The sequence below is a fragment of the Trematomus bernacchii genome, unplaced genomic scaffold (genome assembly GCF_902827165.1).
Source record: "Trematomus bernacchii unplaced genomic scaffold, fTreBer1.1, whole genome shotgun sequence".
Taxonomy (NCBI): domain Eukaryota; kingdom Metazoa; phylum Chordata; class Actinopteri; order Perciformes; family Nototheniidae; genus Trematomus; species Trematomus bernacchii.
Genome location: NW_022987699.1, coordinates 34,443 through 57,132, shown reverse-complemented (window position 1 = coordinate 57,132; position 22,690 = coordinate 34,443). Strand labels below are relative to the sequence as shown.

At 40.3% G+C, this 22,690-nt stretch overlaps 2 pseudogenes; both read left to right on the top strand.

The window, feature by feature from the left end:
- The window catches only part of LOC117490062, a 46,979-nt pseudogene that overhangs the window by 5,640 nt on the left and 18,649 nt on the right, over positions 1-22,690 (top strand).
- Positions 8,583-11,725, top strand: LOC117490059 (annotated as a pseudogene).

Here is a 22,690-nt window from a genome sequence, read left to right as displayed (position 1 = left end):
AAAATGGTGGAATGAGCTCCCCATTGACATCAGGACAGCAGAAAGCCTAAACATAGGGTTCGAGTTATAAACTGAGCTCTATGGGGGTCTTTAAAACTAACGCGCATGCACACACACGTACGCACACACACACACTCAAACACACACACACACATTGCGCACCTTGCTTGGAGGTGCAGTGCAGGCATATTGTCATTCAAGAGAATGCGTAGTTATTTTGGAAAACATGTTTTTCTTTTAGCCTATTTACCTCGTTAACGTAAATAATACTCATTACATTGGCACATGCATTATTTGTGATTAATGGTTGTGTTGGTAATGTATTAGCGACCCCCACAGATGTATGATTTCACTGCGTCCGTGGGAGCTCAGACCCCTCCTTATGGGAGCTCAGCTCCCATTGGCTCCCACATAACTCGAACCCTGCTTACACGAAGAAGACTTTTCTTTTTGCCGCTGCTTTTAATTGAACTATTCATATCTTAAACTGCACTGTAACTTTTATCCATGTATTTTTTCTTTTAATGTTTCTTTTATTATCTTTTATTTTTAATGACTGATTTTAAATGCCATTTTCTTAATTAATGTCTTCCATTTTTGTAAAGCACTTTGAATTGCCTTGTGTTGAAAGGTGCTATATAAATAAACTTGCCTTGCCTTGCCTTACACATCTTCCGGCGCAGTCTGAAAACTCATTTCTTTCGACTCCACTGCGAGCAATAAAAAAAGAAAAACGCACTTACATACTAACAAAGCACTTATATACTAATAAAGGACTGGCTTATCTAAAGCCAGTTGAGTAGCACTTGAAATATTTTGGCTCTATGAAACCTGATGTACTTATATGATTCTGTTTTCTTCAAGTTTGTATCTTCCTGGTCGAATGCACTTATTGTAAGTCGCTTTGGATAAAAGCGTCAGCTAAATGCAATATAATGTAATATGTCCCCTCCCCGTGTGCCTACTAACCCGTGTGTATTTTATATGTTACATATTTGTTTTATATTTTACATATTTTAACATTTGTGTTGATGTGATTTTTATTACCAGCACTTATTTTTAAAAGCACTTTACTTTACTAAGCGCTTTCATATACTTATTTATCAATTATTTTTATTTATTAATTATTTTTTCACAGTCATTTTACCTGCATGCCGATTTTTAACAACGTCAACCTCTGTACTTTTAGACAGATGTTTTTACTTACTTACCAGGTCTTTTACCAGATGTTGTTGGACACAGCCTCGGACACCCCACCGGGGGAGACCTCCTCGGGGGGGCAGGAGCTCTGTGCTTCAGCTGCTCTCTTCTATCCCTTTAATTGCATTTTCTTTATTTCATTTTATTAACACAGACCAAACAGGGCTTTTATAAACTTGTATTGGTTTTATTACAGGAGTTTTTAAATAGGTTTGTAAACAAAAATACTTACCCGAGAGCCCGTGCACCACGCTCGCTCCCCAAAACCCTAACCCTAACCCTAACCCTAACCCTAACCCTAACCCTAACCCTTACCTCCACAGCAGATATGCCGCTCGTCCATTAACTTCTCTCATTCTTGATATTGCTGATAAACACACTTCATTGTAAATCTACATAGATAAATACATTGTGTTTGATTTAGTATAAGCTCACACAGACTCCCTTCTTGTTCATTCCCAGATCCAGTGTGTGACAGAGAGGAAGGAGCAGTAATGAGCATGTTGTTGTGTTTGTGTTTAGGAACGACACCACAACAGATCCACCAGGAATCTACAGAGGACGTTTGAACCTGCCAACCTGCAAGATGGAAACCACTGATCCAAAGTTATTATTTATCTTATCAGTATTAACATATTCAAAAGTCAGCTTCATGTTCAGCAGAGTTTCAGTGCACCTTTGCATTCATCATGTTTTTGATTCTATCAGGATCCACCATGAGAGACCAGACTCTCCTGGACCTGGACCCAGCTGTGTTTCCATGAAGAGTGGTAACGCTATGCCTCGACCTATTGGGTTTAAAGCTGGAGAGCATGATGATAGTCCAGAGTAAGAATTTAAAGCAAAAGTCATTTTTTTTTTTCTCTATTAAAACGCTTGAAATTCAACATAATTATCAACAAAGTTTTATCTTCTGAACATTCATCAGTGATTGTGTTTCTATCAGGATCCACCATGAGAGACCAGACTCTCCTGGACCCAGCTGTGTGTCCATGAAGAGTGACCGGTCTATGCCTCGACCTATTGGGTTTAAAGATGGAGAGCATAGTGATGGACCAGGGTATGAATTCAAGTTATTTTTGTTGTTCGCTTTTAAAACTTTATTATTTCTACATCATTCTCGGCTGCATTTTATTTCCTTCACATTGTAAAGGAGTTCTTGAAGCAAAGAACTGAACCACAAGGAGAACACAGCAGAGCTTCAAACTGATGTCAGACACTGAAGATTTATTGCACTTCTGACAGTCTGACACAATCACCACATTCAAAACTGTCCTGTTCGGATCAGCCTACTCACTTTAGTCCGGTTTGTTTATCAATGCTACTTCCTGTCCCCGTCTGCTTTTCATTCATGTCTCTTTTTCTGTCTGCTCAGCCTGAATTTTATATGTTGCTGTTTTTACATGTTGAGTGTTTCTTTGATGCAGTGTAAAGTGTTCTTTGGTGTCTTGAAAGGCACCTCGAAATATAAAAATGTATAGTTATTATTGTTTATTAGTCAGATGTTTACTCTCTGACTCATGGCATATATTGAGTCCTATCAGTATCTGAAGGAGAGAATGTTTACAACCTTTCTTTATGCATATTAAGAAGTAAGAAAGGGGTCATCTCTTAACCCAGCTGATGAATTTTATGAGGTTCAAATCAAATCAAATCAAAGTTTATTTATAAAGCACATTTAAAAGCGATTTTTGGTCGGGCCAAAGTGCTGTACATGTAATAAATACTACAATCACAATAAAAGACAATAAATTACAACAGATATATAAAAAACACAGGGAAAAGTCAGGAGTCGTGCTCCGCTCTGACTAAAAGGCCAGGGAGAAGAAGTGTGTTTAGTGAGGCTGAAGCTAGGTTTCTTTTTCAGAAACAAGTCCTGTTTTTCTTTTGAAGCCAGAAAAAGGCTAGTCTCTGTGACCTTTTTACCTGTGCTGGACCATGGTGATCTGATCTATATGAATGCACCTGCCCATTACCTGATCAAGTTAGATGCCGCCCCCCTTCACAGTGCTCTGAGATTTGTTACAAATTGTAAAGCACTTACTCATCACTGTACCCTGTATGCCAAGGCAGGTTTGCCCTCACTAACTGTATGGAGGCTCAGTCATTGGTACATATTCGTCTACAAAGCCATGTTGGGTAAACTACCATCTTACATCTGCTCTTTGATTACACAGAGTTGCAAGTAGCTATCATGAGATCACATGATGTGGGTTTTGTTACATATGCCAAGTGCAAGGACTGACTTAGGTACGAAAGCTTTTATATGCGCAGCTCCTCTTGCTTGGAACAGTCTTCAAAAATATTTGAAAATGAGCAAATTGGTTCCACTGCATGTTTTTAAAGCTCGGATAGGTGCAATGCAATTTGATACTGTTAGTACTTGTCAATGTCTCTAGGTAAATGTAGCCCTGTATATATGATGTCCTTTTGTGTTATCTGTTGTTTTATGTTTCATGTTGTAACCTACTTGCTGCCATGCCGGGCAGGTCTCCCTTGAAAAAGAGATCGATGATCTCAATGGGACCACCTGGTTAAATAAAGGTTTGAATGAATGAAGAGAGCTTTTGCAAACAGTCGCCGGCAAATCTTCATACAATAGGGCGCCCAAACCCCAAGGCCTAATAACTACAGTCTGTGCAGACAATCAAGTTAAATCATTCTTTATTACACTTTTATCAGTGATTGTTTCTATAAGGATCCACCATCTGAGAGCAGTCCACTGCACATTACATTATTCTGAAATGGTATTTTACTTAGTAAAATTAAATGACCATGGACATCTTTTTTTAAGCTGTATGTCCAGTTTGAATGAGGATCTTCAAACACAGCACATGTAACTCTTAGTTTCTGTATTTGTTTTAAAATCCTCCTCTTTGCTCCACAGAGCTCATCAGCAGAGATCAGAGGGTCCTGGTGGTCAGTCTGCCCAGCAGCATCAAACTCACCTGGACTCCATATTTATGGTGAGTGTGTGGCTCCCTCCAGTTAAAAACACAAGGAACAATATCTTGAGTAAAGAACTGTTTCATCCATACCACACCAACCCGTGAGAGCTGGGGTTAGAAGGAGTGAAATAAAAATAAACAATAAATGAAATGCATGTTTTTCAATAACCTATTTATAACTCTAAAAGCTGTTCAATAGAGAGAGCTGACACATTTATACCATTAGTACGCTAACACACGAACACACACACCCTTCACAGCTTAACCCAACCCGGTATCACGGCAAGACGTGAAAATGTCACGCTGGTCCACGCTGGGAAACGTCAGGATAACACGGTTTCACCCCCTCAAAACGTCACACAGTTACACGGTATTGTTAACATGGCCCACCATTGGAGAAATACCCGGATGTTGACGAGCAAGCCTCTGTCACGACTTTGTGTTCACTATGACACAACAGGTGTCGCCAGGGAAATGTATATATACTACGTATGTTACTAAAGAGGTTTTAGATTGGCCAGTGTCCATGTGAAGTTATCGTCATTTCTCGGCGTGAAAACAGTATTTCCGGTGTCTGCGTTTCTATAGTAACGTGGTTGCTAGGGACGCAGCTCTCTTTGCAAACACCCGGAAAGGAGTGATCTCGTCACTGTCGATTGATTTCACAGTGATATCTGCATTACTTATCAACTAAAAAATACCAGTGTGTCCTTGTCCATTACACAACATTCATTGGTTTGAATTGGTTACAATGCTCTTGTGTTTTTCTCCTTCAATTCTGAGAGACACATTCCTTTTTTCAACGTTTTGGACAGCCGAAAACATTTAATTACCCATAATCCTTAGCTATCATTGAAGCTCTGTGATTGGATGTTTTAGCCGCAATGCACGTTGGGATATGGTGTTTATGCAAAAATAAATCAAATAATACTTTATTCCGAGTGTGGTTGCTTTTCTCTTTGGAAGTCATCACATAACGGCATTGTAATACACGGTTCGGCTGCATTAAATATTACACATTATCAGCAATTAAACAACATCTTCAATTTCTCTTCACACAATACGTCTCCTTGCAGTATCAATACTAATTCGGCTGACTTTCATATTTGATCAAATCGTAGAGAGGCTTTTAAAAACCCTGATCACCACACCTCTTTGCATACCAAAAATAAACTACAAATATGGTGTCGTTTTGCATCACTGTACAAAGCTGATGTAATGGGAGTTATAGTTTTTAAAGATATTATTGATTTTCTTTTGATCAAATAATGTAAATACTGAGTTGAGAGAATAGTCAGGGGTTTTAGGTGATGGGAGACACATCTATGGAATCAGAATTGCAATTTGTTCTCCCTATTTTACAATCATATTAAAGGTAGGGTAGGTAAGAATGGAGAAACCGGCTCAAGTGCGCGAGAATTTGAAAGCACGCAGCCGAAAAAAATCTGCCCCTTCCTTCAGACTTCCTTCCAGAGCCCCTCCTCCAACACACACAAACGCGCACATGACCAATGAGGGCACAAGATAAGTTTGTGCACAGATGGAAGGCTGACAGGCAGGTAGGCCATCCAGTTATTTTAGCCGGGCCGGCTCAGATGATTGGTCGTGCTTTTTACAGTACTACGGCTTCCACAGATGACATTATTATTATATATTTATTGTCAAAGCATTTAATATATTCATTGCTATCTGGATGTTAAGAGCATTCCATGGAATATAACAAAAAGTGTTTCTGAAGTGAATTACCTACCCCACCTTTAAGGTATTTTCTATCATTTAATTGTATTAACTTGTTACGAACAGTGAAGCATCAAGTCACACCTCGGTGCTGGATACCAAATGGTTAAAGTTCCTTTCTCGCATTACAACGTATTCGGCATTTATCTCCTATTTAGAGTGTCACTGTGAAGTTAGCCGTTACTCTGAGGGGTCAGAGCCGTCTCCATGTCTGATTCACGCTACATTTGACTCTGTTCCAGCTGATGGAGGAGAACATCGTCACTTTTGTGAAGAACGAGCTGAAGAAGATCCAGACAGTCCTGACTTCAGATTACCCAGAATGCTTAGAGAGTCAGAGGGAGGATGAGGAGGTGTTGGATGGTGAGGATGAAGAGCAGAGGAGCAGCAGAGAGGCATTTCTGAACATCTCACTGCACTTCCTGAGGAGCATGAAGCAGGAGGAGCTGGCTGAGCGTCTGCAGAGCAGTAAGAGGATTTAACACATTTAACACGATGGAGAGGAGATGGAGGAAAGATGGGAGGAGGTTCACTTTATAAAACGTTGTCTTTAATCAGTGAATACGCTTACTGGTTACTACTGGTACTAAAACATTAGTGAAGGAAGTAACAATAAGGAGATCAAAACGTTGCACTGTAAATATTTTTGTTCTGGGTATATTACTAATAAATGGAGCTAAACAGTTAACTATGTTGATATGAAAGTTGTGAAAATTAATGTTCGTGATAAATCTGGAAACCTTAACGCGCCAAAAATAGCACAAATGAATCACTTTACCAAATTTGATGTATTTTTTTGACGCTGACTGACATCTTACTTACTTTTTAATCACATTTCTTGTTTGTCCACTCAGGAACTGCTGCTGCAGTCTGCAGACGTAAACTCAAATCCACGCTGAAGAAGAAGTTCCAGTGTGTGTTTGAGGGCATTGCTAAAGCAGGAAACCCAACCCTTCTGAACCAGATCTACACAGAGCTCTACATCACAGAGGGGGGGTCTGCAGAGGTCAATGAGGAACATGAGGTCAGACAGATTGAAACAGCATCCAGGAAACCACACAGACCAGAAACAACCATCAGACAAGAAGACCTCTTTAAAGCCCCACCTGGAAGAGATGCACCAATCAGAGCAGTGATGACAAAGGGCGTGGCTGGCATTGGGAAAACAGTCTTAACACAGAAGTTCACTCTGGACTGGGCTGAAGGCAAAGCCCACCAGGACATCCAGTTCACATTTCCATTCACCTTCAGAGAGCTGAATGTGGTGAGAGAGAACAAGTACAGCTTGGTGGAACTTGTTCATCACTTCTTCTCTGAAACCAGAGACGCAGGAATCTGCAGGTTTGATCAGTTCCCGGTTGTGTTCATCTTTGACGGTCTGGATGAGTGTCGACTTCCTCTGGACTTCCACCACAATGAGATCCTGACTGACGTCACAGAGTCCACCTCAGTGGATGTGCTGCTGACAAACCTCATCAGGGGGAAGCTGCTTCCCTCTGCTCACCTCTGGATAACCACACGACCTGCAGCAGCCAATCAGATCCCTCCTGAGTGTGTGGACATGGTGACAGAGGTCAGAGGGTTCACTGACCCACAGAAGGAGGAGTACTTCAGGAAGAGATTCAGAGATCAGGAGCAGGCCGGCACCATCATCTCCCACATCAAGACCTCACGAAGCCTCCACATCATGTGCCACATCCCAATCTTCTGCTGGATCTCTGCTTCAGTTCTGGAGGAGGTGTTGAAAACCAGAGGGAGGAGAGCTGCCCAAGACCCTGACTGAGATGTACATCCACTTCCTGGTGGTTCAGTCCAAAATGAAGAACATCAAGTATGATGGAGGAGCTGAGACAGATCCACACTGGAGTCCAGAGAGCAGGAAGATGATGGAGTCTCTGGGAAAGCTGGCTTTTGAGCAGCTGCAGAAAGGCAACCTGATCTTCTATGAGTCCGACCTGACAGAGTGTGGCATCGATATCAGAGCAGCCTCAGTGTACTCAGGAGTGTTCACACAGGTCTTTAGAGAGGAGAGAGGACTGTACCAGGACAAGGTGTTCTGCTTCGTCCATCTGAGCGTTCAGGAGTTTCTGGCTGCTCTTCATGTCCACCTGACCTTCATCAACTCTGGAGTCAACCTGCTGTCAGAAGAACCAACAACCTCCCAGAAGTCTGAAGATGAATCTGAACTAACACATCTCTACCAGAGTGCTGTGGACAAGGCCTTAAAGAGTTCAAACGGACACCTGGACTTGTTCCTCCGCTTCCTCCTGGGTCTTTCACTGGAGACCAATCAGAAATACCTACAAGGCCTGCTGACACAAACAAAAGGTTGTCCAGACACCAATCAACTTACAGTCCAGTACATCAAGAAGAAGATAGAAGAGGATCTGTCTCCAGAGAGAAGCATCAACCTGTTCCACTGTCTGAATGAACTGAATGATCGTTCTCTAGTGGAGCAGATCCAACAGTCCCTGAGATCAGGAAGTCTCTCCACAGATAATCTGTCTCCTGCTCAGTGGTCAGCTCTGGTCTTCATCTTACTGTCATCAGAAGAAGATCTGGACGTGTTTGACCTGAAGAAATACTCTGCTTCAGAGGAGGCTCTTCTGAGGCTGCTGCCAGTGGTCAAAGCCTCCAGGAAAGCCATGTAGGTGGAAGGATGAATGGAATACAAACATCATCAAATGTGTTTATGTATCATGGATGAGAAATAGTACTGTATTTGTTTATCTTTTTAAATAATCCTTCAGGCTGAGTAGCTGTAACCTGTCAGAGAGAAGCTGTGAAGCTCTGTCCTCAGTCCTCAGCTCCCAGTCCTCTAGTCTGAGAGAGCTGGACCTGAGTAACAACGACCTGCAGGATTCAGGAGTGAAGAAGTTGTCTTCAGGACTGCAGAGTCCACACTGTGAGCTGGAAACTCTCAGGTCAGTATTCTGCAATTTCTTTAAAGTTTACACCGTAAGCTTTTATTGGCTTAATGTAATTTCATTAATTTCATTGACTCACTAAAGAGCTTATTTTGACTTAAAATACTTAAATATCACTGTGTGTGTGTGTGTGTGTGTGTGTGTGTGTGTGTGTGTGTGTGTGTGTGTGTGCGTGTGCGTGTGCGTGTGTGTGTGTGTCTGTAGGCTCTCAGGTTGTCTGGTCACAAACAAAGGCTGTGCTTCTCTGGCCTCAGCTCTGATCTCCAACTCCTCCCAACTGAGAGAGCTGGACCTGAGCTACAATCATCCAGGAGACTCAGCAGTGAAGCTGCTGTCTGTTCTACAGGAGTCTCCACTCTGGAGACTGTACACTCTCAGGTATGGACAGACCGTCAGCATGAAGAACTTCTTGTTTCTCTTCATTCTGTTCAGAGACGTTTTAAAGCCTGAGTAAGGAAACACACGGATCCCTTAAAATCGTATTGAATGGAAACATTTATAAGTAGCATTAAAATCGAGGAAGTAAAATCATTCTCATTATTTATAAGGGATGTGTTGGTTCTCTACTTAGGTCCTGACTATTAAATCTTAACAACTACTAAATATATTGAAATGAACATTCTATTCTCGGACATTAATAGTGATCATTTGATTTTCATTCTAGAACCACCAGTAGGATCAAACGGTTTATTCTCATTCTGACCCCTGTCCCATGCAGCCCCAACAACAGCCTCTGATTCGTCAACAGACTTCATGCAATGCTTCATGGGATGCATCATTAGATCTATAAACTCTAACCCTAACCCTAAGACCCACGATCAAGCAAAACAAGTATCATTTATTATGTGGCCTAAAGTAAAAAAGGGGCGAGATGGGAAGACACCGGATCAAACCTCTGTTGTTTGGGGAAACATCTGAACTTGTGTGCAACATAAGATTTTATAATGCATTAGAAAATCATCCTGACTGTGTTTCTTTCTCCAGACTGGACCATGGTGGAGAGCAGTGGTTAAAACCAGGTCTGATGAAGTGTAAGTGTGGATTCATGTTAACTTATGATGACAAAGAAGTAAACAACATCAGTACACAAAATACATAAAGCCTTCGTATGAAACTGATGATAAACTAATGCTGGTTCTTTTACTCTCTATCAGATTCCTGTGAACTCACACTGGACACAAACACAGCACACATACAACTCCAACTCTCTGTCAACAACAGGACGGTGACACGTGTGAGAGAGAAGCAGCCATTTCCTGATCATCCAGAGAGGTTTGACTCCTTGGAACAGCTGATGTGTAGATAAGCTCTGACTGGTCGCTGTTACTGGGAGGTCGAGTGGAGAGGAGGGGTTCGTATAGCAGTGACTTACAGAGGAATCAGGAGGAGAGGAAACAGGTGGGACTCTGGGTTTGGATGGAATGATCAGTCCTGGAGTCTGAACTGCTCTGATGGTGGTCACTCTGTCTGGCACAAACAGACAGTAACACACATCTCCTCCTCCCCCTCCTCCCCCTCCTCTCCCTCCTCCTCCTCTGGTAGAGTAGCAGTGTATCTGGATCATCCTGCTGGCTCTCTCTCCTTCTACAGAGTCTCCTCTGACACACTGACCCACCTCCACACCTTCAGAACCACATTCACTGAACCTCTGGATGCTGGGTTTTGGCTCTGGTCACATGACTCCTCAGTGTCTCTGTGTTCTCTGGAGGAGGAGACCACTTCCTGTCCAGTGGTTTGAATGTTGTACATAGAGAAGGCTTCACCTTGGTTAACATTTGGCTCAATGATTGTGCGTAATTGAAGAGGCATTTAGTTATTCTGCTCCATGTGTCTTTGTAACGGAGATGATCTCAGACTCCGTTTCACTTTAAATGGCTTCCTCATTGGTGAAGCACATGATTTGCATCACATCTGAACATTGGATATGCATTCCTGGGTCACAGGAAAATATAGGCAGTTATACAATAAGTAAGATTAAAAACATATGTTTCTTGTAACAAATGCAGTTTGTTAACGTTATAATTTAATTACATATATATAGCAACACTTACGTCTGCTCTCCTGTCCGCCACTAAAAGAGTCCCCGGGGAACAACAACCTCTTTGATCGTTCCGGGTGGGGTTTAATGAGCAGGATGATGCAGGGGGAGGATGGATAACTGCTACATTTATATCTGCTGGGGGGTGGATATCTGTTACATTTTTGTTTGATAGGAGATGCTAGTTTTCCTTTCATACATGAATTATATATAGATTATTTAATGTTTGTTTGTTATTTTGCAGTAATGTATGTTATTGTTTAACTTGTCTTCATCTTAATTGTAAGCACATGTCTGACTGTAGCACCCATATCAATGGTACCTCCTAAATAGTGGGGCTATAAAAGGCCGCTCTTAGTGCCATTGTTGGGTTGGTGTAGGTTGGTTACAGTTGGTGGTATTGCAGAGTTGAATTGTCCAGAATTGAAGGGTTCAGCAGGCCTGGCTGTTTGCCATTCTCTTGTAAATAGTTGTAAATATAGTGAATTGTGTAAATAAATGCCAACGCTGACAATTGGCTGGATGTTCTGCCTCTGCCTCCTTACTGTTGGTCGTCCACTCATAGGTCATCCTAACCGTCTGAAACAATCTCCCAGTAATTGCATATTTTAATGTGTGTATAAAGTACTTTGAATTGCTTTGTTGTTGAAATGTGATGTAAAGTTAAACTTGCCTTTCCTTTGCTGACAGAAATGTTAGATCTCTTCCTAAACATGGTGAAATGATCTCCTTGGCGTTGAGCTAGTTGTTTACAAACCAATGTGACTTATATTCACCTTAATAACGCTTTGTTTGGAGCAGCATCTAATAGCTGCTTATAATCAATGTATTCATTGTAATTAAGTTCAATAAAGGTTTGAAGACAAACAATGTGTCAATGATCTCATGAATCCAAGTAGTGCTTTTTCCATCCAACATGTTTCAAGACATGTATATAGTTTTAAATTGTTACAAAGGTCTAACTTAACGTAAAAGCGGTTAGAAATACTTGATTGCTCACTGAGATGCAGGGAAGTTACAGCCAATGAACTGCAGGATAAAATAATATATAAAGCTCTTTTCCAGTCTTTGCCAACTCCTCTCGTTCACCTGGAACATCAAGCAGGACACATGTTAAGTACTAAAGCTCTTTATCAGGTCTTCTCGATCCCTCAGAGCTTTTTACAAACTACGAGTCATTCACCCATTCACACCTCACACTCACACACGTACATACTCTCACACACTCTCACATACACACACACACACACACACACACACACACACACACACACACACACACACACACACACACACACACACACACACACACACACACGCACACACACTCACACACACACTCTCACATACACTCTTGGCCATCAGGAGCAACTCAGGGTTCAGCATCACCATGTGCAGAACACCAACATCACTTTGGGAATGACTTATTGCAGGTCAGTGAGAGGAAATGAAGAAAGTACAACATGTCTGATAAATGGAGAGGGATTTATGAAGAGTTCCTTGTAATGGTGGCAGTTTTTGGCATCAGTTTGACTGTAATCTGAGATCATCAGTGAGAAATGCAGGAAGTGGCTGAACTGGTCTGACAGCTCCAATCAACTGAGGCGCTTTTATTTTAAACTCTTAATACTCTGAAGTTAAGTGCATGAAGTGAGAAGGGCTCAATGCAGCCATCTTCTACACTGAGAATGATCAGATCAAACTATCCGTTGTTACTCCATTCAACGTGTGTGATAATGTAAAGTTGTGTCATTAGATATATAACGATAAATGGAGAACATTTCAATATTTTAAAACACAGAAGTGGATTATCTTTGTAATGCCCAATAAGGAATCTGTTAGGATGTAACACGGTTAAACATTACACATGTAATGCAAAATGTTTGTGATCAATATGTAATATGATCAGAAGAGTGGAGTGTAATGGAAAGTGTTATCACCCTGAGGGAGCGTTCAAAGGTCACCATGTGTTCGTTGAAAGGTTAGTGCTCTTGTCCTTTTGTGTAGACATGATGTTTCTCTATTTGCTAGCAGGTGTGTTTAAAAGAATCTTATATATAGTATGTTTATCTTTTTAATCCATTTTAGCCCCCCCTCTTATATTCTTGGTGTGAAAATGTGAATATCAGACCCTCTGTAGACCTCCTGAATGTTGTTCTTCGCTGCAGTCTGCTTGACTCTGTCACGATTTACCTTCTTGTAAAAATAAACTCCCTTAAAGACCGTCTTATTCCAAGAATCTTCATTTCAGTATAACGGAAAGGTTTCCTCACCATTTTATTATTATTTGTTAGTTTGTCTCGGTACATTTCCACCTCAATTTGGCGTCACGAACAGGATTCTTGAAAGACCGTCAGGAACCAAAGGAGGACGGGGACTGATCTCCTTCAGCTTCGACCTCAAGAACATCTTTAAGAGACGAGAGGTGCACAGAGATTTGTCACATTTTTCATGGGCGCAACCCACATGTTCAGCTCTGCTGCTCATCCCACAAATGCATGTTCCTGTCTTGAAGATTAAATGTTCTAGAGAAGGCCTCACTTCAGTTTAGCTTATTGTGACTTTACATGACTTTTATGAAATAATCTCCCAGTAATCAACTGTTTCACACTTGGCTAGTAAATGAATCTTTTTAAATGTATTCAATTGTGATTTTATAATGTGGTTTTTTTGCACATTGTCTTAATGTTTCTAATATTTTTGTGAAGCAGTTTGATTTGCCTTGTTGTTGAAATGTATAGATAAACTTGCCTTTATTAATTGGCAGACATGCTTGTTTCCTACAAAGGGTGATATGATCTCCTTGGGGCTGAACGTGTTGTGTACAAACCTCTGACTTATATGCACCTAATAACATTCAGTTTGGAGCAGCATGTAATAGAAGCTAATAATCTATGTAGTAATTGTAATTAAGTTCAATAAAGGTTTGAAGACAATAATAATGTGTCATGAATGAATTATGTCTCATGAGTTGGGAAATACATTTTTCATGGTGCATAAGTGAGTTTTGAGAGATTTGAAGGATTCAAGAGTGTTGACCTTTCGGGTGTGACTGGGGAGGGAGTTCCAGAGTGAGAGGGGGCTGCAGGTCCGTAGCTTTGTCCTGATGGGCTATAGTAGGTTAACTTCAGCTGACCTGAGGCGGCGGGTAGGGGTGTGTGGGTGGATGAGGTCACTGAGGTAGGGGTGTGTGGATGGATGAGGTCACTGAGGTAGGGGTGTGTGGTTGGATGAGGTCACTGAGGTAGGGGTGTGTGGTTGGATGAGGTCACAGAGGTAGGGGTGTGTGGTTGGATGAGGTCACTGAGGTAGGGGTGTGTGGTTGGATGAGGTCACTGAGGTAGGGGTGTGTGGGTTGGATGAGGTCACTGAGGTAGGGGTGTGTGGTCGGAGCGTTGGGTGGTTGATGGTTTTGTAGGGTGGAGGTTAGCATAAGGGCAGACATATTGTTTAATATTTAGAATCTCAGAATAAAGGAAGAATGATTTAATGTGCAACCCCAAACTTTAAAAAACCTTTAACCTCTTAAGCACGGCGGTGCCCCCATTGGACCCCTCCCACCGTTTTTTTTTCGAGACAATGTCTCAGGGCTTCTTAACATTTATGAAACTATTCATGTGTAGCACCAGATTAACGGGAAGAATCTCAGCTAACTGAAGATATGAACCATTTTTACCAAAACAAAACACAAGTCTCATAAGAAGCGTCTAAATGACCCCTGAGCGAAAAAATGCAAACTGACTTTGGCACACAATTCAAAATAAAGATACCCTTATTACTTATCGTAGCTGCACATACAATATATCCGATTAAAGCTGAGACTCCACAGATTATTTAGGTATAGTATCATCACTGAGCGATCCGAACTTGCGACAGGGGAAGCAAACACAGACATCACAACACGTACCTTTACGGAGCTTTTACGGCAGATCGTCTCACCGTAGCTGTCAATTAGGTCAAAAGACGTGTTCAATGGCATTAAAACGAAAAAAAACTGTTGATCCATAGGTTGATAATGTACCTGTGCCTTTGAAAAAATTATTTATAATCCATAATTCCATTTTTTATGTAAAAATCGGAGCGGAAAAAGTTAGCTGCTAATGGTAGCCACCAGAGTGTATGCAGCTTCCGGTTTTGGTAACGCGTCACTCTCACTCCTTATTTGTTAACGTTTTGGTGTGTATATAACTTCCCCTCGATTCCATTGGCTCTAGCGGTTATAAAGAGATTTCATTCATCAAAATCGAGCAAGGGTTGGCCAGAGATAGGTCAAATCCACCCAAATGACCCCAGAAGTGGGTTTTTTTGGCTAAATCTCTCTAAAAAGGTCAAATGTCACTTGTTTTGCATCAATCTTGATACAGGGTACTTATTATATGTTGTACTTTGGATTCCTAAAGCTTTTAGTCTACTAACCCATCATCCAAGGGTAGTTTGCACTATAAGTAAAAAATAATATTTGGACGGACACTATAATTTACTGTTTTTTACTATGTCAAATCTAAATTTTCTTTAAAATAAAAAACATCTATATTGATTCTGACTTTTCTACATCCAACCCACAGGTTTATCATTACTTTGAGAATAAAGATTATTAATTTAACCCTTTTAGAAGTGAAGATATGGTCATTTGTTCTGGGAATGTCATTTTCGAGCCTGAGACCTGAAAAACAGGCTCAGAGCTTAAGAGGTTAACAAATATTACATTTTATTCTGTTACAATACCACAATTTTTTTGTATTTCACCCACATATTATAAAAATGGTTTTAGGTTATTTATTTTGGAAGAGATAAATTGTGTGTTTTTAAATCCTTAAATTATGACAGAAGTTAAAAGGAGAGACTTGGTCATTTAAGTCAAACATTTTGAGCAATTTTGTTCTGTTTTCAATCTACGTAAGGAGATTCCTTATTTTGAGACTAATTGAGGAATGCCATTTCGTAACAGATGTATTCGAACCCTGCTCACTTAATGCCTGCATGTTACATTAGGTGTTGACAAATAATAGTCCCTCAGTCACATTGATCAGTTTTTAAGACCTGTTCTGACACTTCCTTCATTTTTCACAGATGACAGGAAATGAAGATTACAATCTAAGTGCTGCACATTCTACTTGAGAAACACTGACAACACTAGCTGACGACCTGGATCACCTGAAATCAAACCAAGAGCCAGGACAAGACAATTATTTAATGTTATTTTTGAATATGCAAATGAGGCTTTATGATATTCTAACTTTTGGTGACTTTAGGAACAATCTACAAACACAAAGATAGAAAAGTATAAATTAAAATAAAAAGTGAATATTGACTTAGGATGTTTTCTTCTTCTTCTCTAAGAGATCACAATTCAACCAATGCATGAAAAATATGTTTTTTCCTGTAGTAAGTCCTTTAGAACCATCTAGTGGACAGCTATTGGAACTACATCACCACTAACACTAGGCGCGTTCAGACCGGAGTACTTTTACCCGTACTTTTCCCGTTTAGTTCCGATAGTGCCTGGAATTTTGCGTTCACACCAAAAAGAGAACTTAGTTCCGAGAACTTTTACCCCCATTTTTAGTGCCTGCTAGAGAGGTGGTACTATCCTGGGGAGAAAAAAGTACCAATTTTGATTGGCTGGGCGAATTGCAAACCACGCCCCGTAAAACTCTGAAAGGTTTTGTGAAGCCGCCATTGTATTTGCTGGCATTAGCATTATTAGCATTAGCATTAGCCCCGCGCACCAACGGAGAGAGACTAACTTATGGCAACACAAAATAAAACATGGGAGCGGTGGAGATGAGGAGGTGTCGGCGTTCTGGCGATTTACTCGGAAGGCTTCAGTAGAAGCTGCTGGGTCCCCAACTCCGGGGACTTCCGGCCGGGGACTTCGGGCGGCAGTATACGCCGTGAAGTGGTTTGCGGCCTGTCAGTAAACCGAAAGCAGCAGAAGAAGAAGTGACGTCAGCGGCTTCATTTGCGTAATCTTCCCTCAGGGAACTTATTCCGGTGTGAACGTGATCTGTACTTAGTTCCATGGGGGTACTAAGTGCTGGCACTACGTGCTGGCACTAAGTACGGCAAAGTACTTGGTGTGAAAGCGGCTACTGACTGGGTTTCTGACACCGGTTACACAGGTTTTCACGTCACTCTGTTTTGTTTTGATATTCCCAAGTAATTGGTTGAGTACATGTACCCCAGTGATGTTAATTATGCCTGTGATGATAGGTCAAATTAAAGATCCAAATTTCAAACCCTCCAGAGAGAAAAGGGATGCACCGTTGGCCTCTTTCGACGACAGAGATTACATGGATGCATAGGCTTTCCTCTGGGGGTGTCAGAGGAGTTTAAAGCTAGAAATCAGATATTGGCGAGACTCTAATCACTCTTCTTTTGGGTAACTATTAATACAAATGTTGATATGATAAATTATATTTATTATAATCAACAATCGTTAATTACACTCATGATGCTATTAAAGGATCAGCTGATCAGTTCGATGCTACCTCCCGCAGAACAGAATGGCACCAGACATGCTCCTGACTGAGAAAGGAGGTGTTCGTGATGCTTGCTGTACATTTATCCCTAACAACACTGTTAGATGGATCTGTCACTAAAGCTTTAGCAGGGCTTCAGTCACTCAGAGTTAGCTGAACACTCTGGGTAGACACTTCACTCACAGGCTGGTTTGATGGCTTGGTAAATGGAAAGCGGTGATTTTAGCTATTATCACCTCTCTAATCACTGTCATGGGACTTTTGGCTCTGAGTGGCTGTTGCATTATTCCCTGTGTTAGAGGACTTGTTATGAAAGATATTGACAAATCAGTATCAAACACTTTGTTAGCCTATCAACCTCTGAAGACTGAACCTGACATGTTGAAGTCTACTCCTCATCCTCTGACTCCAGTTCTGATTTGGTGATGAAACAAATGCGTAAATATCTTTTGTTTTATTTCCTTCAGATTAGCTTGCTCATATATCCCAGTGACTGCAATATGGCACATGTTTTTTCTTCTTCTATCATACACTGTGATGTATTCAATTGAATCCTTTTGAATTTTGAATGCCAATGATAACATGTATTATACTTCTATATTTGTGATCAATATGTGATATGATCAGAAGAGTGGAGTGTAATGGAACATGTTATCATGCTGAGTGAGCATTTCAAGTTCACCATCTGTTCTTCTTTCACAAGCTATTTCTCCCAACAGGTAGCAGTAACATGTCCTAACCTGAATGAGTCGTAAATGGTGTTAGAGCTATTTATTGTTGCTAATGTTTTTGCTAGCTGGTGTGTTTAAAAGAATCCTATATGTTTCTAATCAGACAGATACACACATGATCAACACGGCTGCTTCATCACATCTCAATGTCACTGCTGACTGTGTTTCATTAGATTGTCAGTTAGTCCCATCTAGTGGACAGCTAGTAGAACTACATCACCTCTCACTGGTTTCTTGCTCTTGTTGGACAGGTATCACGTGACTCTGATGTGTTGTTACACTCTGAAGTTATGAGGGTGTGTCTGCGTCCTCAGATCAGATGCACGCAGACACAGGACTGAAGAGGAAGACATGAGCAGAGTTTCCTCCACACATGCAGGCGTCTACATTAACCTGAAGGACATTCAACAGGTGAGAATATGATTTTCAAAATGTGGGATTATACATTTGGGGATAAAAACAACCAAGTAGTTACCTAAACTAACCACAGAGTTGTGTTGACTAAAACTCAGTTCATTGATGAGAATCCTACCAGAGGAATCTGTAAATGTTTGATCATCAGGATCACTTTGATCACATTGTTCTGTATCACTGTTTAGCTGGACAGGACTGATGTTTCTTGATGCTGATTCTATATATCTATAAAGTATTGTAGAGAATGTCCCTCGGAGTTAAAGAATGATTTTAAACAGACTTCCTTGTAATGGTGCCAGTTTTTGGCAGCAGGTTGATTGTAATCTGAGATCATCAGTGCTGTGAGGGAGTGTCAGACCCGGATCCACGTGACTGAGGTGCTTTTGTTTATTTTAATCTTTGAAGAGTAAACACACCAGGAATGATGTAAAACCTCTTTGTGGTCTCTTCACATTCACTGCGTGTTTAGGGCCTTCATGTCTTTACTGATACTGCAGTCAGAGACGCTCCAGTGGAGTCTCATGTCAGCTGGACTTTGTATCTGAAACTGTTTGATGGAGCATTGAGTTTTCTGATGGGATGTTTGTGATAGCATGAGATATGTTAGTGGAGGGGTCCGTCTTCTGTTCTAGTATCAGCGTCTGAACTGCAGCAACGTAACTTAAAATGACGGCAGCACTGATCCAGGTTTTCAGTACCTGTCCAAGTCTGTTTAAATTGTATTTCCCATCAACCAGTCTCTAAATACAGCCAGAGCCCATTCTCTTTAAACACTAGTGTTCTTCTTCTCTGTTTATTTACTTTAAAATATATTATTCTCAAAGTATTCCATGGTGTTTTCTGACAGTTCAAATGTCTTTAAACTAAGTTAAACTGACCGGATCGATATGACAGCACAGGGTCCCTTGATCAGAGCATCCTTAGCAACTAACTACTAAACAGAAATAAGAGACCCACCAATCAGACTCCAGTATTTAACGTGGCCATTCTAAAAGGCCAGTTATATCATCTGACGGTATAGCAGAAAGTAATTGATCATTTGCTGTTGTCACTGAAATGTGTGTGCGACACAACTATGTGGCCAAGACGCTGCAGGCGGCTCAGTCGGCTCTGTTGTTCTTTCTGACGTTGGTTTCCAGGGGAATTCCACGGTGATCAGTCCTGTTGTTTATTATCATTTGATGTCTTGTGTTTTTGACAGTTTAACTGATAGTGTTTAAGCGTGAATATCAGAAGATGTAGGTCACAAATCGTTGTAGAACAATGCGTTTGATCAAAAATGTTCACTAAAACTTCATCCAAAAATGTGTCCATAAATAAATACTTAAACTTGCAATGTCCAACTTGGCCAATCAAAATAACAAAAAAAAAAGCATTTTTGTTTGAATCACTCAAAATGGTTTATCTTATTTGAAGCTTATATAAGGCTTAAAAACATTTTGTTTTAACAAAGCCATTTGCTAGAACTTTAACCATCCTCTTGTTGCCCTGTCTACCTAATGTGTTAATGTTTTTACTCTGCAGCACTTTGAGTTTTGTTTATTAAAATGAAAAGTGCGATTATAAATAACATTGATTAATGTTGTTATTGGTGTAGGATCCATAGTTACAATTTTCTTTACTTTAACCTGGAAAGAATCCTAATAAAAGAACATATCTGTGTCTTCAGGCGTCCACAGAGAGGACGGAGATCAGTCAATACTGTATGTCTGTGGAAACTCTTCATCACAGCTACACTAGGATGCTAATGAGATCACATCAACTGTCAATTGGATGATCAGTTACCACCATGTAGTGGACAGCTAGTAGAACTACACCATATCTCAAGTTGACAGGTTTCTTGTGCTTGTTGGACAGGTTTCTTGTGACTCATGTGTTTTGATGCTCTGAAGTTATGAGGGAGTGACGGCGTCCTCAGATCAGATGCAGGCAGACACAGGACTGATGAGGAAGAAATGAGCAGAGTTTCTTGCACACATGCAGGTGTCTAAATTGACCTGAAGGGAATTCAACAGGTACTGTAAGAATATGATTTAAATGCTTTTTGGAAATCTGTGATTATACATTTGGGGATAAATATAATGAAGATGTTACCGTGCCTTACCATGCAGCTTTGTTTCCTGAAACTCAGTTCATCAGGAGAGAATCCTAATAGAGGAATCTGTAGAGGTTTGATCATCAGGATCACTTGTTCTGATCCAGGGGCGCCGTAAGGGGGTGAAAAGTTAGGACGATTCTAAGGGCCCGTGACTGACAGGGGCCCAAACAATTTTAGAACATTAAGAAAAAAATGTTTAAGTAACCAATGTGATATCTTTTCATGGGGCCCCAAACTCCTGGCCGCGCCCCTGTATCGTTCATCGTAATGTATCACTGTTTAACTGAACAGGACTAAAGTTTCTTGCTGCTAAATATCAATTCTAAAGTATTGTGGAGAATGTTTTTCCAGAAAGACTTCCTTGTAAAGGTGACAGTTTTTGGCGGCAGTTTGATTGTAATCTGAGTAAGCATCCTTAGTGCTGGGAGGAAATGTAAGAACCGGACTGACGGCTCGGATCAACGTGACTGAGGTGTTTTTATTTCTTTATCTTTGAAGCGTACACACACCAGGCAGGTTATAAAACATCCTTTGTGGTCTCTCCACAGTCACTGAGTGTAGAGGGCCTTTATGTGTTTAATGATACTGCATACAGAGACGCTCCAGTGGAGTCTCATGTTAGCTTTGTATCTGAAATCCTCTCCTATCCAAGTCAGTTCGTTGTGGGTGTACTTCAACACATTGTGACAATCTAACACAGACATGTTCAACATACTATTTCTGGGTGAATCTGGGGGCTGTGCAGCACGTGTTGGGGTCCCTGCATCCTGTCTAGGACTCCAAAATACCAGGATGTTCAACTGCAGCTGGTTGCATTTTGTAGTTTATAAACCAGCATGCTTTTCTGGCTATTCTGACCCACAATCCTTTGCAGTGGATAAAAAAGAGGGTAAAGGTGCAATGTTATGAAGAAGTTGTATATCTATCTATATATAAAAGTATATCATTTCCTAACCCTAACCCTAACCCTAACCCTAACCTGCAACACAGTCTCAGGGAAGCACCGCATCGGTCTTTGAAATGGAATGAATCCCATTGACGGCACACTATCCAAAACAGGAATCGAACGTGTCCTATTTTGCACATCCCTTTCAAGATTTCAAGATTTTCAAAGGTTTATTGACATATCATATACACAACTACGGTGTAGTTATGCAATGATGACAAACTTGGGTCATAGGTTCCTCAACAAGACATCTATCAATATGTGTGTACCACCACCATTAAACTGTCATATTCTGCACATTTCTTATTCTATCTACATACATCTTATAAGAGTATAATAAATATGTATAATATCAGTTAAAATAAGTGCTTCAACATAGTTAACATTGCAGGAAAGTTGATTGTCAAGTCGCAAAACAAACCATGCAATATATTAAACGTTAAGTACTTTGTCAGGCTTAATATAGATACCCCCAAAGCTTTTTGCTTACATGTATTTAAAAGAAGACCTTAACCTAAATTATTATTTAATGTTTAAATAAAGCCTAATTAGTTTGTCTGTTTTGCACATCCTCCTATTAATATCTTTGTACATCCGGCACTAAACTGTTTTATTCTAGATATCATTTACAGTATCTTCTTGATATTTTCTATTCTCTATTTCTATCATTGACCTTCTACTTTCCTCCTATTTTGTATATACTCTTAATATTTAAATGTTTTCATAAAATATAACACATTCAAAAGTGCTTTACAAAAATGAAATACATTAAGAAAAAGGCATTTTAAACAGTCATTAAAAAGCAACCCAATCTACCTGCATTGCAATTACTCTAAACGTGTAATAACGTGCTTTAACCAGTAGGAGGTGCGGGTTAAAAAGCTGTCAAGTTTACAGTGTTAACAAAATAAAATATACTGCTGTTTCTGGTTTAGATTACGACGGATATATTTAGTTATTGTTTTGATATTTGTAAAAAGCGATGTAAAAAACCCACAGCAACACAGAAAAGATGGTCTTAACATGACCCAGCGGTCTAGTAGTTAATAAAAAACAATAATTTCAAAACAAAATATTACTACTAACTTTATTGTGAAATTAAAACAGAACGGTAAAAGAATAGTTTCCGGTCTATTCTGAGGCCCGATCTCTGTAGATAAATAAAGAAC